This window comes from Hydra vulgaris, chromosome 14 (assembly GCF_038396675.1).
Source record: "Hydra vulgaris chromosome 14, alternate assembly HydraT2T_AEP".
Taxonomy (NCBI): Eukaryota; Metazoa; Cnidaria; class Hydrozoa; order Anthoathecata; family Hydridae; genus Hydra; species Hydra vulgaris.
In genome coordinates, this window is record NC_088933.1 from 25,677,501 (window position 1) to 25,702,895 (window position 25,395).

At 30.0% G+C, this 25,395-nt stretch overlaps 1 long non-coding RNA gene across 4 annotated transcripts in view; it reads left to right on the forward strand.

Moving 5' to 3' along the window:
• The window catches only part of LOC136090656 (uncharacterized), a 6,311-nt gene extending 1,897 nt beyond the window's left edge, over nucleotides 1–4,414 (forward strand). Inside the window, exons 1-5 of one of the 4 annotated variants that reach the window (XR_010643608.1) lie at nucleotides 153–1,112; nucleotides 1,179–1,767; nucleotides 1,910–2,057; nucleotides 2,165–2,335; nucleotides 2,425–4,414. This is a non-coding gene — a long non-coding RNA (uncharacterized LOC136090656). Of the gene's footprint in view, nucleotides 1–152; nucleotides 1,113–1,178; nucleotides 1,768–1,909; nucleotides 2,058–2,164 lie in introns of those variants that run through there. The other 3 variants (XR_010643606.1, XR_010643605.1, XR_010643607.1) reach the window with 3 other exon arrangements.
• The last annotated feature ends 20,981 nt before the right edge of the window (nucleotides 4,415–25,395 follow it).

Sequence of the window (25,395 nt, forward strand, 5' to 3'; positions counted from 1 at the left end):
TTGTTGTTTAGTATAATACTGCAATGCAAATAAAATTTTTATTTGCATTGCAGTATTATACTAATAGCATGATACTAATATTGAGTATTTGAAAAGCAAACTAACAGATAGATTAAAATACAAACTAATAGATAGATTAAAATAAATTTCAATGTACTTTTTGTTCATTTGTAAGATTAAAACCTACTAAAAAAGGTTGATAACAGCATAATTACTTTTTAATTACATCTAAATAATAGAAGAACAATTAAAAAGTTAAAACCTATCTTTCCAAAATTTTTTCCAGCTTTGAAAACTGCATATCTTGAAGTTGTTTGCAGTTCATACTGTTTTAAGCAAAATGCAGTTTCATTAGGTGAATCACATGCAAATAGAATTTTTATAATATTCTATAATTTATATTTTTATAATATTTTATAATAGATATTTTTATAATAATATTTTATAATTATGCTGTTATCAACCTTTTTTAGTAGGTTTTATTCTTACAAATGAACAAAAAGTACATTGAAATTTATTTTAATCTATCTGTTAGTTTGTATTTTTCATACAAAAACAAGCAGAAAGTTTCCAATTTATCAAACGGAACTATTTGATTTAGTATTCCCTCCAATCCTTTACATCACTGTTGTGTCTGTGTGACACTGTTGTGTTGTCAATGAGCACGACCTATTAGTCTAAACTTTCCTGTTTCTTTTAGAGGCCTTTTTCTTAGGTGGAGAATTAATTCCTAAAGGCTTTCCATTCTAACATCGTTTCTAAGAGCTTAGGCTTCCATGTACCTACTTTACCTGGGACTTTTAAGTTGTTTATGTGCTAATGTCATTACATATATCACATTAAACATGTATTCTTTTATTTGGACGTATATTATAAACTCTAAGTTTTAAATTATAATGACTTTTTTTTTTTAATTCAGTAGCCTAGCTAAGTGCTGGGTTTTATCTTTGTAGAAAATGTGTTTGCAAAAAGTTGAAAGTGTTATGGGAAGATGATGTTGTTCCATTCTCTAGAATACCTTACGTGATTTCAACATCTAAGGTGTTGGACTGCCATCATGGATTTGATAGAAATTTAGCGGCCAAAAAGAAATGCAGAGAAGAAAAAAAAAAGTAAATTTCTATTTTATATTTCAAATTTTTTAAAATTAAGTTATACAGTTAAGTAATTTTATTTAGGCACATTGCAATAATTTTTTCAATAGCAATCTCAAACTTGCATTCTGTATGCATATAATGGTCTCTACATTTTTGCAAAAGATTTTTGCCGAGGAACTAAATTTTAACACAAAATGTTGCGACATCAAAGTTATTTTTTATCTCTTACAATGAAACGATCCTCTCATCTTTATATGTATCTCTTGGTCTCTAGCTAAAACATTATTTACATATAGCACGACACATATACCAATATAAATAATACAACAGTGTAATGTTGTAAATAATTAATGTGTAATAACACCAAATATGTCCAAGTGACAAATGTCATTAACTGATATATGATGTTTAACACGTAGTAGTATTATTAGTAATTCATCAATAATAACAGCACACAAAATAAATGCATACAAAAAAGATATGATGTTGATGTTGAATCAATATCCTTAATATGACTTATCTGCATTATAATTGATATATGGTATTATCAAACTAGGGCATTGCTGATCATTATTAGCACAAAAAGTATGTAGTTCTTAAGGACAGCAAGAAGTTTATGTGCCCAGCCCAAGTTGTTATGAGAGAAATTATACTCTTCCCAGAATTTAAGGTTATTATTTTTTTAAATTTGTTTCTATGTATATATATATATATATATATATTTTATTAATTTTTTTTCTGTGTACATTTTTTGTTTTATTTTAAGATTTTCACATTTAATTCAGTAGTCTGTTTGTATTTATAAATTTTAGAATCAACTGAGTGGCGAAAAAAAATGCATCAAAATTACTCAGAAATGGTATCAAGAATAGGTCATTTGAGCAAGATAGTGTCATTAGAAAAATAATACTGGTAACAGATGATTTGTCTTGTCATGAAAATCATCCAGTTGGCAATAAGGTATAATAATATATTTTCTCCAATATCTCCAATTTATAAAAATATATCATATTATTCTGTATTGTTTTAAGTTTATTTTTTTGATAAATCGTTTAAACAACTTTTAGATCGAGCTAATTTCCCAAATGATAGATCCTAAACTTTTGATGCAGATTAAACAATATGTGAATAAAGGAATTTTAAATCGCAGAGAAATTAAAAGGTTGCTTAGGATTAAAGTAAAAGAAATGTTTGAAGATCAAAATCCCCCTTTCAATAACAGAAGATTTACTAAGCTGGTAGTTTTTATCTATCATTGCATAACTATACATAATTAAATAAGATTTTATATACAAATGTTAAATCTCATTTAATTACTCGTGTTTAGGTATTCAAGGATAGATCAAGAATGTCTTTTAAAGAAGATTGACGCTTGGAAAGAAACTGATCCAACAGTTAATATATTTTTTCGACCAAAATGCTGAGGTTAATGATACAGGAGCATTCCTTTTTTGTTTATCAAACGTGTTGGCAAAAAAAACTAATAAAGCGATATGGAGAAGAAATTCTTCTACTTGATGCCGTTTACTGTTAGGAAAAGACCTAGGACCAAATAATGCAAGGCGCATGGTCTTTTTTTCGGGTCCATATGTATATTGTTGTGATAAGTTTCCTGTGGTAATTTACAGAACAGGAACGGGAGTATAAATAGGGGAAACAATAAATAATACAACCATAAGGAATTGACTAATCCAGAAGATATATATGCACTATATAAGTTATCAAAACAAGTTTATAAGGCATACAAGGGGCGACACAGAGAAGATAGCCCATCTACACCGACTGTTCTGTGGCACATAAACGACTAAGAGAATATTCTCCAAACCAAGGTTCCGAACGTTTATTTGATTTTCCCGTAGTTAGTGATTCTCTCCCATCTTTACCTGGAATATCAAGTAGATCAAGCGTTTGTAGTAGTGATCAAGGCAGTGCCTTAGTTATAGAAAATTGAAGTGGAGTTCCAATGAGAGCGGAGAATAGTAATATTCATAAACATGACCATCACCGTAAAGAGATTCGTAAAGTTACAATAGTTTATCAAATGGAATGTGATAATACAAAGAATATACCTCATTATATTCCATGGGAAAGTTTAAGTGTTCATAGTTATGAACAATTACGAGAATTTATGAATGGTGTTCATAAGTGGAAACCACATCATGCTACAGTTAAATTTGCACTGCTAGAGCTTTTTTAAAAAATCCTCCAACAAATGCATTAGAATTTCAAAAAGAAGTAAGTGAACTGGGAAATGTAATTTTTGGCGGGTGGAGATAATTCTCCAATACATTTAACGGTTTTTGCAAGTATAACAGATTTTACTGACTGGCATAATCAAGACTATGGTGATGATGGAATGAAATATGGCTTTGAATCTTCAGGTGCAATTCCTGTGTCATGAAGAGATCCTTGTTGGTTAACCAAAACTCCTGGTCGTGATACATTTGCTTATTACGAATGGAATCATGAATTACATTATGACTCTTTATGGAGAATAGCAACTGAGGTATTAGCTAATAACAATGTTTATTACAAAGATAATAAATTAGCTTGGAGTAAATTGTTTCTTGGGATGCAGATGGAGCAATGAATTTTTTAACTACGCCAAGGTTTGATTATTTAGGAGCTTTATAGAGTCATCTTTTGTAAATTTAACAAGCTATCCTCAACGTCAAAAAAATAATTTCTTATTGGTAGATGAAACTAATGAACCTAATAATAAACGAGGCCAATTACTATTTAGAGACTTTAAAAACTATTATGCTCAAATGACTTATGAAGGTATCCAAACATTGATTAATAACGATGAAGATAATTTTTCTACTGATTCACCGTCAAATAGAAGATGTTAGAAAAAATTTAATGAATTAGACGGTTTTATGGATCAGAAAACAAGTTGTTATCCAGCCAGTTATTTACAAACGTACTTTGAAAACAATTTAATGAAACCAATTTTGTTTTGGCCTAATCAATTAAAAGTTGGTATTAATATAATTTGCGATTAATGTAACATTTAATGTTGAAATTACCCATTTTATAGAATGCCTTGTTGATGATAGAAAAGGATATCCTGATAACTTATATCGCAAATTACAAAGGGCTGCCAAGAGTAATATTAGTTTGAAGACGCCGATTTGAAAAAGGATACTAATAAAACTATTTTCTATTTTACTAGTGTTAATAATGGAAGTAGTAATATACCGCAATGCGCAAGTTAGAATTACTATATAATACCTAAAGCATATGCCGTTATGAATGGTGGCATAAAATTATTTAACAATGTATTTTTTTTATTAATAATCTATTTTTTTTTTAAATTTACATTTGTTATTTTTATATTACAATTAACTAAAGGTAAATTGCAGTAGCCTCTTCGTCGGAATAACCCTCTAATTCGTCTTCTTTGACTATTTGATTGTGAAGTTGTTTTCTTTTTAAATATATTTCGTAGAGGCGGGCCATTATCTTCTTCCGATTCTTCCATGTCAATACTAGATGTTGTTCTTTTATTATCTTCGTCAACTCGTTCCATAATAAAAATATATAGCAACGATTTTGAATTGCATCTTTTTCCAAAGAAATAAATGTTCATATATTGTCAATACAATTACCATTTGCAGTTATAAGTATAGGAGTTTTGGGTACAACCATATTGTCTTTGTATTTAACATTATCTAACAATGATGGGTTACCCTCAAATAACTTTTTAAATTCTGAAGCTATACTTGATGATGTAATAATTAGTTCTTCACACTTTTTTATATGTGTGAAAATACAGCTTTGAAGCCAAAATTTAGAGAACCGATCATTGTTAGGCCCTAAGATTCCTCCAATTTCATATTTCTTGTATACTGAGGTTAAAATGTTAGTAAGGAAAGATTTACCTGCATTACTTTTACCAACAAGAAAAAGAGTTATTTTTTTTGGGATCTTGTAAGGTTAAGACATTAAAAATTGGGTCAAAAAAATACATCGAATGATATCCATTCGATAAAGAGACATTTTAGTATGAAAAGGGATAACTTGAAAAAAAGATTGAACTCTTGTATATAATTTATTAATAATATTGATAGAATTGTTAGGAGGTAACTTTTTTAAAAAGTGTAATAACATTACATATGATATTATGTTATACTTAAGAAAAATAGAGGTAAAATCATTAAAGTGACGAATCTTTAAATCAAATGATAGAACACTTTCTACAAATATGAGGAGTAACACTCCTTCAAATGAAGGAACACTTTCTTTAAGTATGTTTGAGGATGTTACGTGCTCTTTGTCTTTCGTTTTCGTATTCTTCTCTTTTGTTGAGTTAGTTGTTGATGTATTCCATGTATTCATCGAAGTTGCAGTCTTCGAATTCTGAGGAGGATAATATTCCGATAAGACCGCTTGCTTTAACTTCTGACTCGAAGCAGATACATTGCGGACATTCATCGCAACTATCTTCACATTTTCTGGGAATATATCCAACTCTGCACCTGATGTAATTAACTGTATTTGTATAATGTTCGCTTGTAGGTATTGTTTTGATTTTAACAGTTGCATCGCATTGCTTACATTTTTTAGCGTTAGCGGCACGCCCAGCAAGAATGCAGCCGTTGCATGACTACATTTGATGCTCTCGGTCATCGTTAATCAGATTATATGGTTTGCAAGCGCAGATTCAATTCCGCAATCTTGACACCTAATATATATAAGTTTAATTACATATTTGAAATATAAAACAATAAAATGTTAATTATTATATAACATTAGTACCTGCTCCGTCCAGTTTCTGAGAAATTACTCCTTGTGACCACTGAGAGGTCAATTTTGAAGGATTGAGTATCCCTTCAGTAAGTAAGAGGCAGTATCCCTTCAGGTATCCCTTCAGAGTATCCCTTCAGGAAGTAAGAGGCAGAGGTGATAATGGTGCCCTCGATGGCAACCCTCATGCCCGGTGCAGATAATCGGCTTCTTAAATCGCTGCACATTTTAGCCAAGAGTCGTGAACATATAATGTACATCCATACTTCCCAAGTAATTTGCTACTATATCCTGCCAAAGATGAGGTATTATTTGACTCTGAAACAATTCCATCTCTTGCATCATGCATCTGATCTTTGTTCTTGTTTTGACATTTGTTACTTGATTCTTCTCTTCGTCTATAATATAATTGTTAATAAGATCTGTATATCGTTCATCGCATTCACTATTATTTGGCTCATAAACAGAAGGATTAAATACATACTCCTTGCTTAATTCTGATTGACCAGGTTGATCATCTTCTTTAGGCATCTTTCTTTTCTGACTACATGCATTTACTCTAGGTGTAGCAGGTATTTTACTAATATCAATATCACTTTGGCTGTCAAAGGTTATGTCCAACTCGTTAGTAAGCATTTTCGCAAATGACAGTATTCTGTTTTTTCTCTTCTACTTATACTCCCATTCCTGTTCTGTAAATTAGCACAGGAAACTTATCACAACAATATACATATAGACCCGAAAAAAAAGACCATGCGTCTTGCATTATTTGGTCCCAGGTCTTTTCCTAGCAGTAAACGCGGACCGCCCTGCTATAGTTTATGGCCATAAGGCGGTCCTCGTTTAATGTTTTATGTATTTGTATTGAAGATTTGACATTAGATACAATTTACTAAATATTAATACTGGAAAGAACATCTCAATAGTTATTAAGGGGGAAGCCCCCCCTAAACAGAAGAATTAAACGTTTTAAACAAAATCAAGAACATAAAACATCAATATAATATGAATAAACAAAATCCTTGAAAAAAATACAAAATGGTTTTTGGTTGCCATAGTAACCACAAAAAACACATAAAAATAGGCAAAAAATGCATTCACACCGGCCGTAAAAACTAAATAACCGTGCAAGATCTCTTAAAAACCTTTTACCAAATGCTACACAAAAGGTCAAAGGGTGTTTTAATAGCGGCATTTTCCTTTAACTAAAAATCTGAGTGATGTGTGCACATTTAAAGATGGCGAAAATATTTTTTATTAAAAATAATAAAAATAAAAATATCTAAACCTTAATTTAAAAAACTGTTTGTATTAAAACATAGTTTATAATCATAGAAACAACTCCAGAAAATTTCATCAAAATTGGTTAAACGGTTCTTGAGATAGAACGGCCGGCGTTTAAAAAAAGACTATTTTGAGAAAACTCGAAAAGAAAAAAAAAATAAGCACATAAAACTTTAAAACTTTAGGTAAAACACAAACTATAGTTAAAATATCTAATAAAAAATATTAGAAACCTCCTGCTTCATACAACTTCCCTTCTTTTTCTTTTTCTTTATCATTTTTATTATGTTTTTTTCCACGAATAATTTTTCGTCGCAACTTGTTTTTAGCAATATTCCTGTATTTAGAACGCGACAGTCGTTTATAGTTTAAACTTTTACAACCTTTAAGAGTATATGCTCCTGGAATTATGTCCAAAGATTCATAGACTAAAATCGAGGCTTTTCGACCAATGTTAAAATTAGCCACTGCATCATAAACTCCGAATTCTAATTGGCTGAATGATACAAATTTCGTTATAGGTAAACGCTCCCAGATAGTTCCGTTAAAACTTTCGTTGGTATTTTGTGTCTTACCATGTAAGCACTTTTCCAAATAATCGTCAGCACTGAGTTCTGCAAAGATTGACTTGATTTTATAAACAATGTCTAATGGTAAACCTGGTCCAGGTTTATAAGTATTTGTACCATTGGCTTTATCTGAATTATATTTGCACCAACTATCAGCTCCGACTGGGCAATGCGGAAAATGTAAATTATTCTCCTTGTTGGAGGCAACATGATAAAGTGATGCCAGAGTACCAGCTTTCATAGATGCTAAATCCCCTACATTAGCTCTAGTTGCAATACCAAAATAACTTTGCAACCGATCAATTGTGGCATCTGTTAATTTACCTCTACCATCAAGGTTTTTATTTTGTTTTTTCAACTTTCCTAATCTTGTACCTATACGTTTTTGATAATGTCCAACACACTCAAGTTTTTTTACTTCCAAACCAGGGTAGACATTCATACCATTTAAATAGCTCTTACTGTCCCCATCACCTAAATATTTTATGTAGCGAAGCTTGCGATCTGTAATAGAACGTTCAAATATTTTTTTCATACCAACTGGCTTTATACTCCCAGCAGACCCTTTGTAATCATATGCACACTTATGCACGTTTCTCCACTCAGCAAAATGTAAAGGTTCACTTTTCTTTTTTGGTTCCATTAAAATACAAGCTTTACAAACTCTACTCATTGGTTCTACGTCCAAAACTTTTCCACTATCAATAGATATTGCAGTCATTACACCATTATATGATGAAAAACCTCGTCGTTGCCATGTCCCAACACATGAAACACCAGTATCAACAATATCAGTATTGGAATTGTGTCTAATTTCTGCAGCGGCATCACACATAGTTTCTATTGCTACTTTTTTCACAACTTTAGAAATTGTTTTAGCAAGCTTGACATTATTTTATTAATTGTTTTAGCAAGCTTGACGTTATTTCTTGTCATTGGCGGAGGAATATTCATTAAAGAAGTGAATTTTTCAAGTCCTGCGTGACCATGTCCCAACGACCGCATGGTGTAAACAACTCGCTTATTTACGTCGTATCCCTGCTTACCACTTTTTTTTGAAATACAAAAATTTTTACGAAATAAAAAATTTGAACATTTTAAAACTAAAAAAGAGGCGAGTCCATGTCGATTTTTTAAGTTATCAAACAACACAAGTGAGTCTCCATTGAAGCACATTGGACAAATGAGTTCTTTAAAAATAACAGATAACACTTCTATATCTATAATTCTATATCCAGACAGTAGAGTATTGCAAGAAGATTCGACTACATCAATTTGTCGTATTTTTGAATGTGATGGTATATTTACAATATTATCAGAAGCTTCATTTTTATTTTCATCACTCAGACAGTCAATCACAGTGTCATTATTAAATGAAATATTTACAATTTGATTAGATTCTTTATTTACACTATCAACAACAACTTCTTCTTCATAAATTAATGATTTTTTAACTGGAAAAAAACTACACCTTTTCCTACCAAGTTTAGTTCGACTTTTTACTCTACAACTTTTTGGCATTCTTGTTAAATTAAATAACTTTAATCTGAGTCTGTTTTTGTCTCCTAATCTCACTTACTTTTGCATAGCTGAACAAGAAGTATAATAGAATGTAGCATCCTAACTCAAGTTACGCATTTTAAAACAGCTTTTTTTTTTGTTGTTGTTGAAATTACGACAAAAAAATTACACTTTTGATATATCGAAACATCAACTCACCATTAAAAAAACTAAAATTTCTGCACTTTAGAATAATTTTTATCAAAACAAATTACATAAATGAAATCTATGGTAATTTTATGCCTAAAAAAGGTCAAACAATTTTTTTGTTTTTTTTATGATTTTAGAGGGAGTTTCCCCCTTAACATTCAATTGTTATTAACTTTATTTTTTTTAAATTGTCTGCGTAGTATAACAAAAAACTATTTCTGGCAGAAACCTTTTAGTCTAATTATCAGTTTCGCAAAAACTACTGAATCATACTAGTACTAGAACTCGGGTTTAGGTCTACCTCTAGTCCAATTTGCATCGCAAAAAAAAATCTTTTAGCAAAATACGCAGCAAAAGCTGTAGCATACTAACATTTAAAACCTTCTTTCACAAAACTCAATATAGTTTTATCAAACATGGAAAATTCATTTCCATTGCCAACTCACTGACGTAAAAAAATCAAGAGCAAAAATTCTTGGCCGTGTTTTGATCAAATTTACGGTAATTTTTACGGACTTTGCGGAGTGACCTCCTTTTGAGGGATGTTTTAGTCTTTCATTATCTTCAGATACTCACAAAGGTGAGACAAAAGTATTTTTAAAAAGTATTTAAAATTTTATTCAGATGTTTTATACAGAATGTTTGGCTAATTTTAGGATAAGGAAATACGAAACGAAGTAATAGAAGTCTTTAAAAATCATAGAAAACTTTTAGGTAATTTTAATGATAAAGAGTTATTCTCTGACTTTGTTCAATTGAAAAAACAATTTCCGTTATACCATGCATTACTGCATAAGATAGCACCTTGGTTATATATATTTTTTACAATAATAATTTTAAATGCCAAGGAACAACTTCTTATGCAGCCACGTGTAATTTTCAAATTTTTAGATTTTGGCCAACCTTAATATATATATATATATATATATATATATATATATATATATATATATATATATATATATATATATATGTGTGTGTGTGTGTGTGTGTGTTTAAATGTAAACATATATATATATATATTTATATAAATATATATATATATATATATATATATATATATATATATATATATATATATATGTATATATGTGTGTCAGGGTGGTCCTTATTTATAAGGAAAAAATTTTTTTTCGAATTGTTTTAAAATTTTTTGCCAGAATGTACCTTTATATAAGGACATAAAAATATACCAAATTTCAGCTCAATCAGTTAATATTAACACGTGCCGCATCGACGCTGAAGTTGTGAGATTCAATGTAAGGCAGTTATCTATAAGAACGACATGTACCTATATGTGCGCTCGACTGTAAACATAAAATTACGCATTTTTTTTTTTAATTTTTGTATAAAAACATACTAATTAAAATGAAAACGTAAAATAAAGATATAGTTTATCCTAATACTATATTTTTTATTTATTGAAATGATACATCCACTTCAGATACATATTTTGGATTAAAGTAAGCCTCCTTTTGTGGCGACTGGGAACTCTCTCCGGTACTCCTGAACAACCTGAATAAAATAAAAATAATATTGAATGTGTTTTCTAAACCTAGCCTATAGAATGTGTTCAAGAAAAAAATAACAAAAAATTAAATTTCTTTATACATACCTGTATCAAAAATTGTTTTTGATGCTCATTTTTCGTCATTTTTTCATTGTAATCCTCAATCAACTTTACTCCTCTTTCTGCAATATCATTTGTACATTTTAAGGTTGAAATGATCTTTTTTCCTGTGTGATAATCCTCTCTGTTTTCCCAATTCAGCGGATCGTCCTGAAGAAATTCAACACAAATACCGAATCGTTTAAATAACTGAAGTGAATTGGCGGACAATAATTCAGTTGGTAGATCTTTTTGAACAAAATTTTGGACATCTCGGATTTGCAACGATAGTTTTTTCTCAATGACTTCTGTCTCTTCATTTTCTTCTTTTTTTTCATTCAAAGTCTCTATGTTTTTACTTGCACATTCCATAATTTTTTGAGCCATTCTAATTTTTTCAACTCTCTCAATTCTATCGTCAAATATTGCCATGGCAGCACACTCTTCACTTAGATACCATAAGTGGTTTAAAATTTTTGTTATTGCAATGGTTGCAATGTTTTCATTAATATTTTTAAATTTAACCAATTTTCTCAAAAAATATATATCATTTAGGGAAGCTCCTGTAGTATTCGTTGCTAAAAACCAGGGCTATACATAACAGTATACAACGAAAACGCAAATTTCTCCATTCAGTTTTAAATTATCCTTTCTCATTTTCATTTGATCGCGAAATAAAAAAAGTTTTAAACAATAAATCGCTTTAAACATTCATCTCGCTAAATGATATGCACCGGGGACCCTAAAACTCACATTTGTTTTATCTCCCAAAAAAATGAGCGTCAATTGCAAAAACTCTTTGTAGTCGTCACGTGGTTGCTCTTCTGCAAGTTTCTGTTTCACAAAATAAATAATTTCGGGCGCTACATCTTTCAGGGCATTATAAACGGCTTCATCGCTGGTATAATCTAAAAATTTCATTTTATCAATATTTTTCCAGTTTTCTTTCAGTGCTTTGAATTGAGCAAATTCAGGGCCGGATGCTACAATTGCTTTTGTCCTCGTGAATATACCAGCCAAAATGACCTCAAATATATGGTGTCGGCATGGAAGCCACAAAATATCTCGCCCTAACCTTTGTTGAAGCAGAACTGCAGCTCCTTTTATACGTCCAGTGTTTGATGCTGTAGTATCAAAACAAAAGGCTTGAATTTTTGGGGTTAAATTCCATTCATCAGTGATATGGAACACAGCAGAGCAAACTTCCGATCCTCCTGATGATGCAATTCCAGGTACTCCTAATAATTGTTCAAAATCTAAACCAACCGCGATCACAGGAATTTCCTACTGATTTTATTGATGAATATTTATTTTCCGCAAAATGTCTCTATTTCTTTTGATAGACAATCTATTGAGAACAAACTCGATGATATCTATATTAAGAGCTTCTAGGACGGCAGAAATAATATGCATTGCATCCCTGTCACTCACTTTACATTTGTCTAAGGCAGCGGCCAGGCGAGGTGTCATTAACGTCTTTCGTCCTCTCTTGTTTGAAGATGGACCCTGTTCAGATTCCGATATTAAATATGTGTCATCTTCACTGTTGTCTTGATTTATCACTTTTTTCTGTGAATCTTCGTTTTCTTTATCTTCCATTTCAAAATATGCAGCTTCAGACCTAGAAAGCTTTAGAATTAAAGAACAGATGTTTAAGGACACACTTTAAGAGCTTTTTGACTTGGCAACTAAAACGAATTGGAGACAATAATCATTGCTGAAGATAGGCAATTTCTTTCAATGCAGCGAGAAGATGTTACCAACTGCAGCATGGCCGGAGTTGATATGAACCTACTGGCAAGAGAAGCCAGAAAAAGACCTCGAGATCGAGCATTTGATGCAAGGTTATCATAACAGCAACACTCCAGTGGTCCTGTCTCACCTAACATCAGTTGCTCAGAAGACAGTGAAGACAGCGATGATGTCCCGAGTTTTGAGATTCTGTCCTCAGCATTGCAATCTATTTCTTCTACACCAAAGCCAAAGCGTCTAAAAAGTATTGTGTCAAGCCTAGAAGTTCCTTGACCTTTTTATAGAGTTAACCTTCCAAATCGCAAAGCTATGTTTGTTATTGTTTCAGTGGCTAAAGTACTAGGATATCCTCTTGCAGACTCCTCTTAAGTCTGTCTCGAAGTGCAATCAGGAGATCTCAAATATCTCCTCGTAAACACATTACTTAGAATGACAAAGACAACTTTTCTATTGAATTTTCGTTGCTTCTACACTGGGATGGAAACTGCTTTCAGATATTACTGGTTCCAAAGAAATTGTCGACCGCATTGCAGTGATTGTAACTAAAAACAGTTTGGAGAAATTGCTAGCGGTTTCAAAAATTGAAAGAGGAACAGGAGTGGAAGAAGAAGCAGCTTGCTTAAAGATCTTGGATAATTGGAAATTTTCACTCAAGGGATTCTCAAGAACTTATTGAACTCAGCCTGTTATTAGTTACAAAAAAACCCATAACTCAGAAGTTTAGCATGAAGCACCCTAGAGTTTTGCACAAAGCAAGATAAATGGCAAAACTTCTATACACTATGAAAATAGTATTATTGTCCGGAAAGATAATTGAGCAGATTCCTAATTCAGAAGTTACAACCTAAAATCAAATCAAGAAATTAGAACGTTTTTGTGTGTTTGCTGTAAGTGTCTACGTGCAATGGTGGATTAAATGTCCACTTGCAGCTGATGCCCCAATCGACGATTTGATTTTAGTCAAGAAACTGAAATAGTTTGCATACCATGATTCTATAATTGCTGGCAAGCGAATAAAGCTCTTAGCAGACATAGTTAGTATATAAATGAAAAGCTTGTTCCATTGGCTCTTTTCTCACAAATAGTATCTGACAAAGACAAAGAGAGTATGAGGCTCCGGCTCCTCCAATTTGAAAGTGCTGGAAGTACTACAGATCGTGTTGGAGCATCCTTCGAAAAGCCTAACTTAAAACCAATTTCAGAGGAGATTTAGTCACTGAGTGATTTTATTAGCCCTGGATCAATGAGGTTTTTCCATACTGTGAATGCTTCCTATGAGTTTCTTCAAACACCAGCCAATGAATGGACAAAATTGGACGACTTTCATGAACTGAAAACAATTGTTCAAAGCCTTCAAGTAGTCAACGAAGCTGCTGAAAGCGGAGTAAAGCTATGTCATGATTTCTTGGGCATAGCGATGGACCAGGAAAGGTTCCAAGATGTACTCCAAGTAGTTGAAAGTTCGCGCAAAAAAGTTCCAGATCAGCGGAAACTATCATCTTGTTCTCATGAGAAGTCGCAGTTCATAGCACTGGATGATGGTTGATGATTAAGTACATAAATGAGGTTTCGATTTTTGTAATAAACAATGAACATTGTACACGATATTACCTCATTCAATGGAAAATATTGCCTTTTTCATCCTTTAGTTTGTATTTTAGTCTAAACGATGAAAACTCCATAATATAACGTAATATTCAGTTTGATTGTAAAAATCATTAAAACACATATATTTCCGGTGTATATATGATGAAACACAGTTGCAAAATTTTGAACAGCGATTTTGCAAAAAGTTGCGGTGGCTGGGAAGCCCTAATATATATATATATATATATATATATATATATATATATATATATATATATATTTAGCTTATAGGAACACTATCTTTATTAGCAGAATAGTTAAGTAGAGTAAATTTTATTTTTAGTTGTGTAAAACGTTTGTTATGTTGTTAGTTGTTATAATTGCAGATCCTTTTTGTCAAACTAACAGGTAAAACGAAAAGATTAGTTAAAAACTATTAACTGAGATTTTAATAATTATTTGATAAGTTTAGTTTATAATATTTAATGTTTTTGAAAAATAATTTTGCATTAGAGTTTTTATATAAATACCCTAATACAAATAAATTAATAATAGAAATAGCGTAAGGTACAGAGAAGAATACTATTCAATTTCGGGGTTACAAAGTTAACCTCGCCTAACTGATCATTAGTATACTTTTTTTCTCCTAATAATCCACTTAAATAAAACACAAATTTTAATTTTAATAGAGAATAATCTGGTTTTATATTGACTGGTTTGGCCGATTCAACAACTTATGCGCAAAATAAATAATACGTCAATACATTGCCATAATCGGAGTAAGCAGGTCTCGGAACATGAACTATGTAATGATACTAATTATGAAACCCGCGCGGATAAAACTCCTGCAGCTAAGAGCTATTGCTCATGTCGCTACAGGAGAAATAGTTATTTTAAAAACATAAACTAATGCTCTTTTATGCTTTCTAAGTACTCCGTGGGATGTAGAGGATATAATTATAGTCCTAGAAGAACAAAATCTAAGCCTGGATCTCGAAGGACTACAAGTTCTACGAAAATGACTCATGGCAGAGATTCTAATGTAAACAGATTTATTTAATAATATTCTCTTTGAAAGAGGACGTAATATTTAAATAGAGCACTATCGCGTTCATGGCTCAAAATCTGACAGAACACCAGTAACCCTAAGGAGAACAATTCTAATATTTGGACTTTCTCTTGAGTGCGCAGAAATTGGTGTAATCAAAGAAATAGAAGCCCTTGGATATGATAAGTATACATCCTTAAGACATCTAATAAAAGAAACAAAGAATACAAAAAATAAAGTACAACACTGGTATTTTTTTAGTCGTTTTAAAAGAAAGGCTAAAACCAATAAAAAAACAAAATAAATCTAATAGGTTACCATGTAGTGTAGTTCATACTGGGCAAACAGAAAAAAAACCAAACTTAAAAGAAAAATAATAAACATAACAAAACAAACGAAAATCCAATTAGTGATGGTCTAAACAGCTAGAGATGAAAACGTGAAAAAACAAATAAAAATACGAAATTAAAACGCAGATAAAAGTATTATACAAAAAATGGCTGTCAGAATAATTACTCTAAATGCAAATGGTTTAAATGATGACCATAAAAGATGCAATATTTTTAACTTCCTAAATACAGTAGGATGTAGAAATAAAATATTCTGTATTCAAGAAACCCACGGTTCCACAAAAAAAAAAAATTGTACAAAAGAATGGGAAAATAAAACTGGGGATCGTCGATGTGTAGGTGTAGCAATTCTCTCAAAAAAATATGCAACCTTTTTAGAAAGTACCTATGATAAAAACGGTAGAATCATTGTTACAACCTTAAGCTTATGCAAAAGTAAAATAAGAATAATAAATATCTATGGACCAAACTACCCCTAAAAAAATAATCGTTTTTTGAGCAGTTCAGATAGACACTAAAATCTGTAATATGATGTTTCTATTAGGTGACTTAAATATGGTAGAGGACCCACAGCTCGACAGAGATGGTGGTAATCCTTTAAACAAAACAATACACTGGGTTAAATAACCAATCTGAAAAGTACAACGTAAAAGACGTATGTAGAACTCTAAATCCTTTTAGGCGAGAATACTCATACAAGAAAAACAAGTCCTATAGAAGTCGTATAGACAAATATACAAACCAACTTATTAAATAAACACACACTTAAGCGACCACAAAGCATTTCTTACTTAACACCTATTCCCACCTATACAACACTAAACCAACAAAAGGGGACAGGGATACTGGCATCTCAACACCAATCAAAACAGTGAAGACCTAAAAAGGATCCTATCAATCATTTCATTAATTTCAATTTCATTAATTCAAAACTCTACAATGCTGCTAAACTTTTAAATAAAGCGAAAACACCAGGCATAGATGGTCTACTAGTCAAATTATATCAAGATTTTTGGAATATCTAAGGAGAGGAACTAACCAAAAATGCTAACGTAAACATTTTTGAAAAATATGGCGAGTTATCCTGGTCACAGGGAACAGCCCTGTTAAGTCATCTTCCGATAAGCGGAGAACTGTCAGTGCTTAAAAACTAGCGACCCATTTCCTCCTGTGCCGACTATAAAGTCATATTAAAAGCTCTAGCAATCAGACTCTCCAGAGTCTTAAACATCATTATTGGAACCTCTCATACCTGCTCAGTTCCGGGCCGGAATATCTTTAGCAATATAATCCTCGCTAGCAATATATTCCTCGCTATCAAATGATCCACTACACACGAAAAGCCTTACTCATAACAATAGAATAAGAAAAAGCATTCGACTAAATGGATCAAAACTTTACCTTCTCTACTCTGGAGAGGTTTAATCTTGGAAACAATTTTGTCAATGCGATTAAAAATACTTTTTAAAAAAAACAATCAATAACCTTCACATAACGGATTTATGAGTACTCCCTTTGATGTCAACAGAGGTGTTAGACAAGCAGGTGCGATCTTACTAATGCTCTACTGCTTAGCAGTAGAATCCCTAGCCAACGAAACACAAAACAACACCATAATAGATGAAATTCCACAACCAGGTAGTAAAACAAATCTGAAACTAATGCAATATGCATTATATACTAACTCTATATCAGAGGTCCTTAAAGTACTTAATTTCTTTGAAGAAGCATCTGCCTTAAATATAAACAAGACCAAAACGAAAGCTTTAGCCTTAGGATTTTTCAACGGCATAAAATACAAAACAACAATTAAAAAGCTCAACCAAAAAAGTGACAATACCGTTTGGACCAACACAACTGGGCTAAACATACTAGGTACATTTTACCATACAGATTTGGCATACTTATCCATCTGGTCTAATCATTATCCATTAACTAGTCAAAAGCATAAAATAAATTTACTTTTAAGTCAAAAACTTAAAATATAGGAGCGTATCCTTCAGATGCAAGACGAATTTATGAATACCCTCGCTCTTTTTAAAATCTGGTTCACAACCAATACATTCTCTATTTCTGAAACTTCAAAGAAAATTAGGGAAAAAACATCCAAATGTTTATGGCAAAGCCTTCATGCAGAACCAATGAAGAAAGATATTCATCGCCTAACTGACAAAGGAGGGCTAGCAATATTAGATGTTAAAAGACAAAGCGTATTCCTTTGTTTAAAACACACACTTAACATCAAACAATGTGAAAATCCTCACCATTTATACTATTTAAAAAACTACTTTCCCACCAACATTGCAAATAAGAAATATCCACAATGGCAATTTCTAATTTCAAAACAGTTTCCCAAATCACTAAACAGTATCCCTTACTATTATGCAGATGTAATTGGTAAATTAAAACTCGACGAAAAAGTATCCACATAAACAAATAAGAAAGCAAAAAGCGTATCCAAGCACATATTTAAAGCCGAAGAAAATGCCAACATCCAAAAAATTGAAAATATGTGGGAGGAAAAACTGCAGAAAAGTTAAGAAAACAATCTGGGAACGGTCTTTCAACTCCTACGCCCAAGGACCATGCCAAAACACACACAGTGGAGAATCCTCACTGACAGCTTACCAACACTTGAAAAGCTACTAAGTTAACGTAAAAACCGAGGGAGAGGAAACAATAAATACAAAAAATGTAATCAAATTGAAAACACTTTCATTTTATTATATATATATATATATATATATATATATATATATATATATATATATATATATATATATATATATATATATAAAATATATATATATATATATATATATATATATGTATATAAATATATATGTATATATATATATATATATATATATATATATGTATATATATATATATATATATATATATATATATATATATATATATATATATATATATATATATGTATATATATATATATATATGTATATATATATATATATATATATATATATATATATATATATATATATATATGTATATATATATATATGTATATATATATATGTGTATATATATATATATATATATATATATATATATATATATATATATATATATATATATATATATAAGGCATGCTATCGGAAAAATCTGCCCACCTTACTTGATCAGAAAAAGGATGTAAGAAAGCTTAAATGTATTTAAATCAATATATTTCTGAAAAGTTAAGACTGTAAAGATTACATATTAATAGGGAAAAAAAATTGAGCTTTACAGAAAATTCTGACTTTCTTTTTGATGCCTCCCATAAGTTTCCGGACAGAGTGATTTTTGTAAGATTTAGCGGCGTAATCCCATTTTTTCTTCAAATCTGTAGCTAAATTTACTGTTTTTCCACTTAATTTCAATTTCTTCTTTATGATGGCCCAATATTTTTCAATAGGATGTAATTCGGGGCAGTTTGGAGGATTCATCTTTTTCGGAACCAACATCACTCCAATATCATCATAAAACTTTTAAGCATCTTTTGAGTAATGTATTGTGGCTTAATCAGGCCAAAACAATACTGAAGTACTTCTATGAGCTTTAATTAGTCGTTTTATACGAGAAAGACAACATTTTACGTATTCCGAAGATTTTATTGTGCCCAAACAAACATGAATCGGCGATTTTTTGCCGCAAGAGCAAAGTGCCTGCCAAATCATCAATTTTTTCGAAAATTTATTAGTCATTACATACTTGTATTTATCACTCACATCTCCTCTTATTTTAGAAGCATAGTAGCACTGCCCAGGAATTTGTTTAAAGTCCATTTTAACATAAATTTCGTCATCCATCAAAATACATCCATTATGTTTTGTTAACAAGTTGTCATACAACTTTCGACTCTTTGCAGTTGAATTTTGTTTATCGTTTCGATTTGGCATTTTAACTACTTTAAAACTTTGATATCGAACTCTCTGTCGCCGTTTGTGTACAAAAAATTGGAAACCTTCAGTTTTTTCGCTTGATATCTATCAGACCAATCAGGATGTTCTTACAATGAAGTCTCCAACCGTTTGAGAGCTCTAGGATTTGCTGTGCGTTTTTTTCGACCACATCCTTGTTTTCTCTGAATAGTTTTCTGTTCTGTAAACCGTTTAAGAGCGGTATCTGCAGTTCTTCTTGATATTTGTAATGATTTCGCCAACTTTCTGTTCGATAAAGTTGGATATATATATATATATATATATATATATATACATATATATATATATACATGTATAAATGTATATATATATATATATATCAAGTGAATATATATATATGAAGTGAATATATATACATATATATATATTCACTTTAAATGACCTTCTTTTTATTTATCATGTCGTTTATTCCATGACATCAAAAGTCAACGTAACTTATGATGTTCTTTTCTCTAATCAGTTATAGTAGCAGGTACCAAAAAAAGAAAGCCAAGCACTGCCTGCTAACATCTGAAAAATAAGCTATCATATAAAAATAAAAAATAAAAAAATAAAAATATTCGGCTAGTTTCACAGTCTAGCATTACACTCAAGTCTTATTTTACCTAGTTTAACGCCCTAGCCCTACATGATGGTAATTATACTAACTGTCTGGATCCGTCAAATATACGGGTCTCGTTAAGTCTAACTAACAGCGACAATTTCTATACTTATAAATTTCCTTATATCTTAAACATAGATGACAGTTGAGTAACATGTCTCCTTTTTTAGTAAGTCACATTACTTGCAGTACTTTTTTTTAGCAAGTCACAATACTTGCAGTTTTTTAATCTAAAAGTTTCGTCTTGATGCATTTGCAGTGTTTTGTTGACCTAAAATCCAAATAATAAATTTGTAACTCTCCAGAAACAATATCTGCAACAAACTGAATCTTATTCATGTTTATCATCTTGTTTATCATTCTATGGTTATCATCTTCGATGTCCGTTTCTTTTAGCAAAAGTCAACAACTTCAATAATTATTTCATAACTTATTTATCAATCTTTATAAGTCATTAAGTCTTTCATATTGTGCTTGATAGAAGTTTGGTTATGGTTTTACATCTTTCATATTTTGCTTGATCAAAGTTTCGACTGTTTCAGAGTAAAAAATAAATAAGATTTTACCTTGAAATAATTATATGAATTAATAATAAAAATAACATGAAGTAATAATGTTTGATTATTTCAATGTTTTATTTTATTTAGTTTTGGCTTTGAGTGAATGATGGCAATGACTAATTTTTTTTACTTAGTTACTGGGAGTATCTTACATTAAGTTGCAACAGTTGTGGTATTTTTTTTTTGACTTATAAATTTTAAACATATACTTTCAGTGTCAGTTGCACAGTCACAGTTAATACAGGTGCTTATACCAGACTTTTTTGAAATTGAGCATATACTAAAATGTTACATATAATTTGATTGCCTTTCAATGCAGTATTTAAAGGTAAAAAGAAATGAACAAAAACAAATAATTCCATAAAAAGTTATGACAGTTAGTAGCAATTTTTACAAATACGGATTTATCGAAGGAGCTGGTTCCATAATTTTTTCACTGAAATTGTTATAGCCTTATCAAATCTCATCTAAATGCCTATACATTGCTATCACAGGGTGTCTGCCAAAGCAGGTAAGTCGGGCAACTCAGACATCTGCAAAAAGATTAAGGAATTATCAGGGAAATTAGATTTAACTTTAGAAAAATTAGAGGAAATCAGGGAAAATGGCTCTTCCTCAAACTGACATAACTTAAATAAGTTGTAAATGGTACACAAAATATTATATAAATGTTATTAAGTTTATTTGGCAGAAAAAAGGGGTGTCTAGAGGGCTAAGGGGGTACCAGAACAACATTGTAACATTATAAAACAATTTTTTCACCCGATAGAGTAATTTCTGATAAAATTTGGTATCTTTATACAAAAGAATTTGTTCTAATTTGCTTCCATTTCCAAGTATTAGCGGTTATTTTAGAATAAAGGGTGGGTGTCTTCGTTGCCTTTTAACATCTTCACAGTGAAATGTTTTTTAAAAACATTTCTTATGTATATTTTAATCTTAAAAACACTAATTATATTCTGTGTTCAAAAGAATGAAATTTTATTTTCTTACTTTACAACATAATCAGTTGTATAAACTAGATATCTTATTTGCGGGATTTTATTGGACGAAACATGAAGTCGCTTTTCTTATATAAATAAAGTCGTCCATTTGTAAAAATGGAAACACCTGAAACCGATGTGGAATAAAAGTTTAAAATGCAAGTTAAGAGCATCGAAAGTTTTCAAAAAACTAACTGCATCAAATTTTACAGCATAGTTTTTCTCAACAATATGTTGTGAAGTTGACTGATTAATTGTAGCAGCTAGTCTCTTGATGCCATTGTTTGAAAGCCCTGTGTTTGCCTGAACTTGAACATGTTCTTTTATACTAATTGATGGGTTTGGAGGAAATAGTTTTCTAGCTGATGAGGAACCTAAAATAAATGCAGATATTGTTTAATTTCGAAATTTCTAAAATATCTTTTCATGAAAGTTAAACTTTTACCTGGCATTATTGGAAGCATTCTTCCACCTTGTGGTTGACTCAATCGAACAGTGCCATGCAACAGGATCCTTGGTTGCAACAGCAACAAGGTTATTTTGCAAAGTGCCCTTTGTGCAATGATGAGGTAATCCTCTTCCAATAATTGAAAAACAGTCAGAGCATTGTTTTTGGACAGTTGAAGATGGAGTATTTTGTGCTGAGCTCTGCAAAAGCTGAGTTTTTTGTTGACCATTATTTCTCTGTTTTCCAACAGAACAAATCAAACAGTCACATTGTGTGTCTCTAGTTTGAGGTCGAATTTTTATAGTCTCAAAATTGTAAAGTGATGGGAGATTGATGTGTTCTCCACAATCCTTTCTTCTTAAACAAGAACGACACTTTTCACAAATTCCAAGTGGAACTTTGTCATTACTAAAATCGATCCTCTCATTGAGTATTGTTTGGCATTTTTCTTTTAGGAAAGGTGTTAGTTCCCTCTGGCATTTACTGAAGCAAAGAAAACAGACAGTTTTCCTGTAGTCTTGGTAGTTTTTTGCTGTATTCGGCATTTTTTTGTAAAATTAGATGTGCGCAGTTTTGCTCTCGTGAATAAAGTAAATAAATCATGCCTTTTCCCGAAATTTTTATTTTCCCGAAATTTTTATTTTCACGAAACTTTCCCGAAATTCAAAAACTGTCTTATTTTCACAGTTAAAAATAATTTTTATGAAAAGTTAAACAGAAAAACAGAAGAATAAAAAAATATTATATTTGTTTGGTAATAAAGGAAGCTTATCTTCTTGATATCTTTTAATTTTTCAACTTTTTTTTATGTTTTCATAAAACATAATGCTCTTTATGCTACAGTATGTTTGTTTACTTGAATTTAAAATTATATCTTACTGTAAAAATGCAAAACAAGCTGTCATTTCGAATGTGTGTGTAATCAATAAATTCAGAAAATTTAAACATCAATAACTTGCCAGGACGTTGTAATCTGATTTTAATACTTATATCCAAGTGATCGCCATAGTGTGGGCTATCATTCCACAAAAGGGTTTTCTCGGGTCAGAAAGTCAAAGTTAGAACCCATTTTATAACACTGTGCGGAGGCGGAATTTCAAAAAATGCCGGAGCCGAAATCTGGTACAACCCACATATATATATATATATATATATATATATATATATATATATATATATATATATATATATATATATATATATACTTGTATATATATATATGTATATATTTATATATATTATATATTTATATATGTATATCATTTATTTATATAAATATATATATATATATATATATCATATATATATATGTGTGTGTGTGTGTGTGTATAAATATATGCATGAGTGTATATTTTTTATATATGTATATATATATATAAAATATATATATATTCAAATATATCATATATATATATCATATTTATATATATATATATATATATACATATATATATATATATATATATATATATATATATATATATATATCATATATATTTATATATATATATATATGTGTGTGTGTAAATATATGCATGAGTGTATATTTTTTTGTATATGTATATATATGTATATATATAGATATATATTTATGTATATATATATATATATATATATATATATATGTATGATTATTATATATATATAAATATATATGTATATATACATATATATATATATATACATATATATATATGTATATATATATATATATATATATATATATATATGTATGATTATTATATATATAAATATATATGTATATATACATATATATATATATATATATATATATATATATATATATATATATATATATATATATATATATATATGTATATATATATATATATATATATGTATATATATATATATATATATGTATATATATATATATATATATATGTATATATATGTGTATATATATATATATATATATATATATATATATATATATATATATATATATATATATATATATATATATATTTATATATATATATATATATTTGTCACCGCTGAGAATAATTTTGTAAAGCTCTTGCTAACTTTCATAGTTTGTTCAACATCACATCGTGGAAATCACATAACAATCAATGAAAGAACTGATGTTCCATAAGAATCTTCTACAAAATTGTTTTGGGATATAAGTGAATTTCCACCCACAGAACATATTATCTTTGATAATAATCTACTTACAATGAATTCAGATTTACATCCTTGTATTGCTTCTTCGTAAATAGAGGTATTATCAAGATAATTTTGAATTGTAGCAATATCAATATTAAAGTTTAAAAAATCTGTTTTAGGATTTTAATAAATTGCAGATTTTTATTCCACTTTAATGCAAAACTAGAACCGTTTGCAGTATCTTGAAATGTTAAAGAATTTGCATGCGTTAGGCCCACAATAGAATTGCGTAAAAAAATTCCTTTCAAAGATGAATTTAGTTGGATAACATCTGGATTGTTATTGAATCCATTCATTCCACGAATACAACAGAAACTCAAGGCGATCTTGTGAAAATTTGTCTGTTATGCAAAATTTAAAAGGAGAAAAATTTAAAATTAAAGCTCGTAGACTAAGTGTCGAAGATTTTTTACAGCCACAATTAACCCTAATACAAAGGTTTTTCTTCTATGTTTTAATAATAGAGTAATATTAGCATCTGTCAACTTTGATAAGTAGTTTATTATTTGATCAAACGATGCATTCTAATAAAAATAGTGATTTAAAAAATGAGCTTTCTTATATGATTGTGAACAAAGACTTTTAGAGTTCAGCATATCGAATAATTTGTCAATGATCCTTAAAATTTATAGTTCCTTCAGCATACTTGAAGTTTGGATGTTTGGATAGCATAAAAAATTAATCTTCATCTATAACTAAACTACTAAGAGTTTGTGCAGCAAACTTAACATTCCTTTTTATGACGCTTGAAATAAATCTTTTTATTATGATTATATTTGCAATTTTCAATCCTTTCTCTTGTATTTCATATAGAGCTTTTATATAATTCCATTTAATGTATTTTATATCACAATCCTTAAGTACCTCAAAATCACATAACGCATTTCTAGCTAATTTTAGCATATGATTTG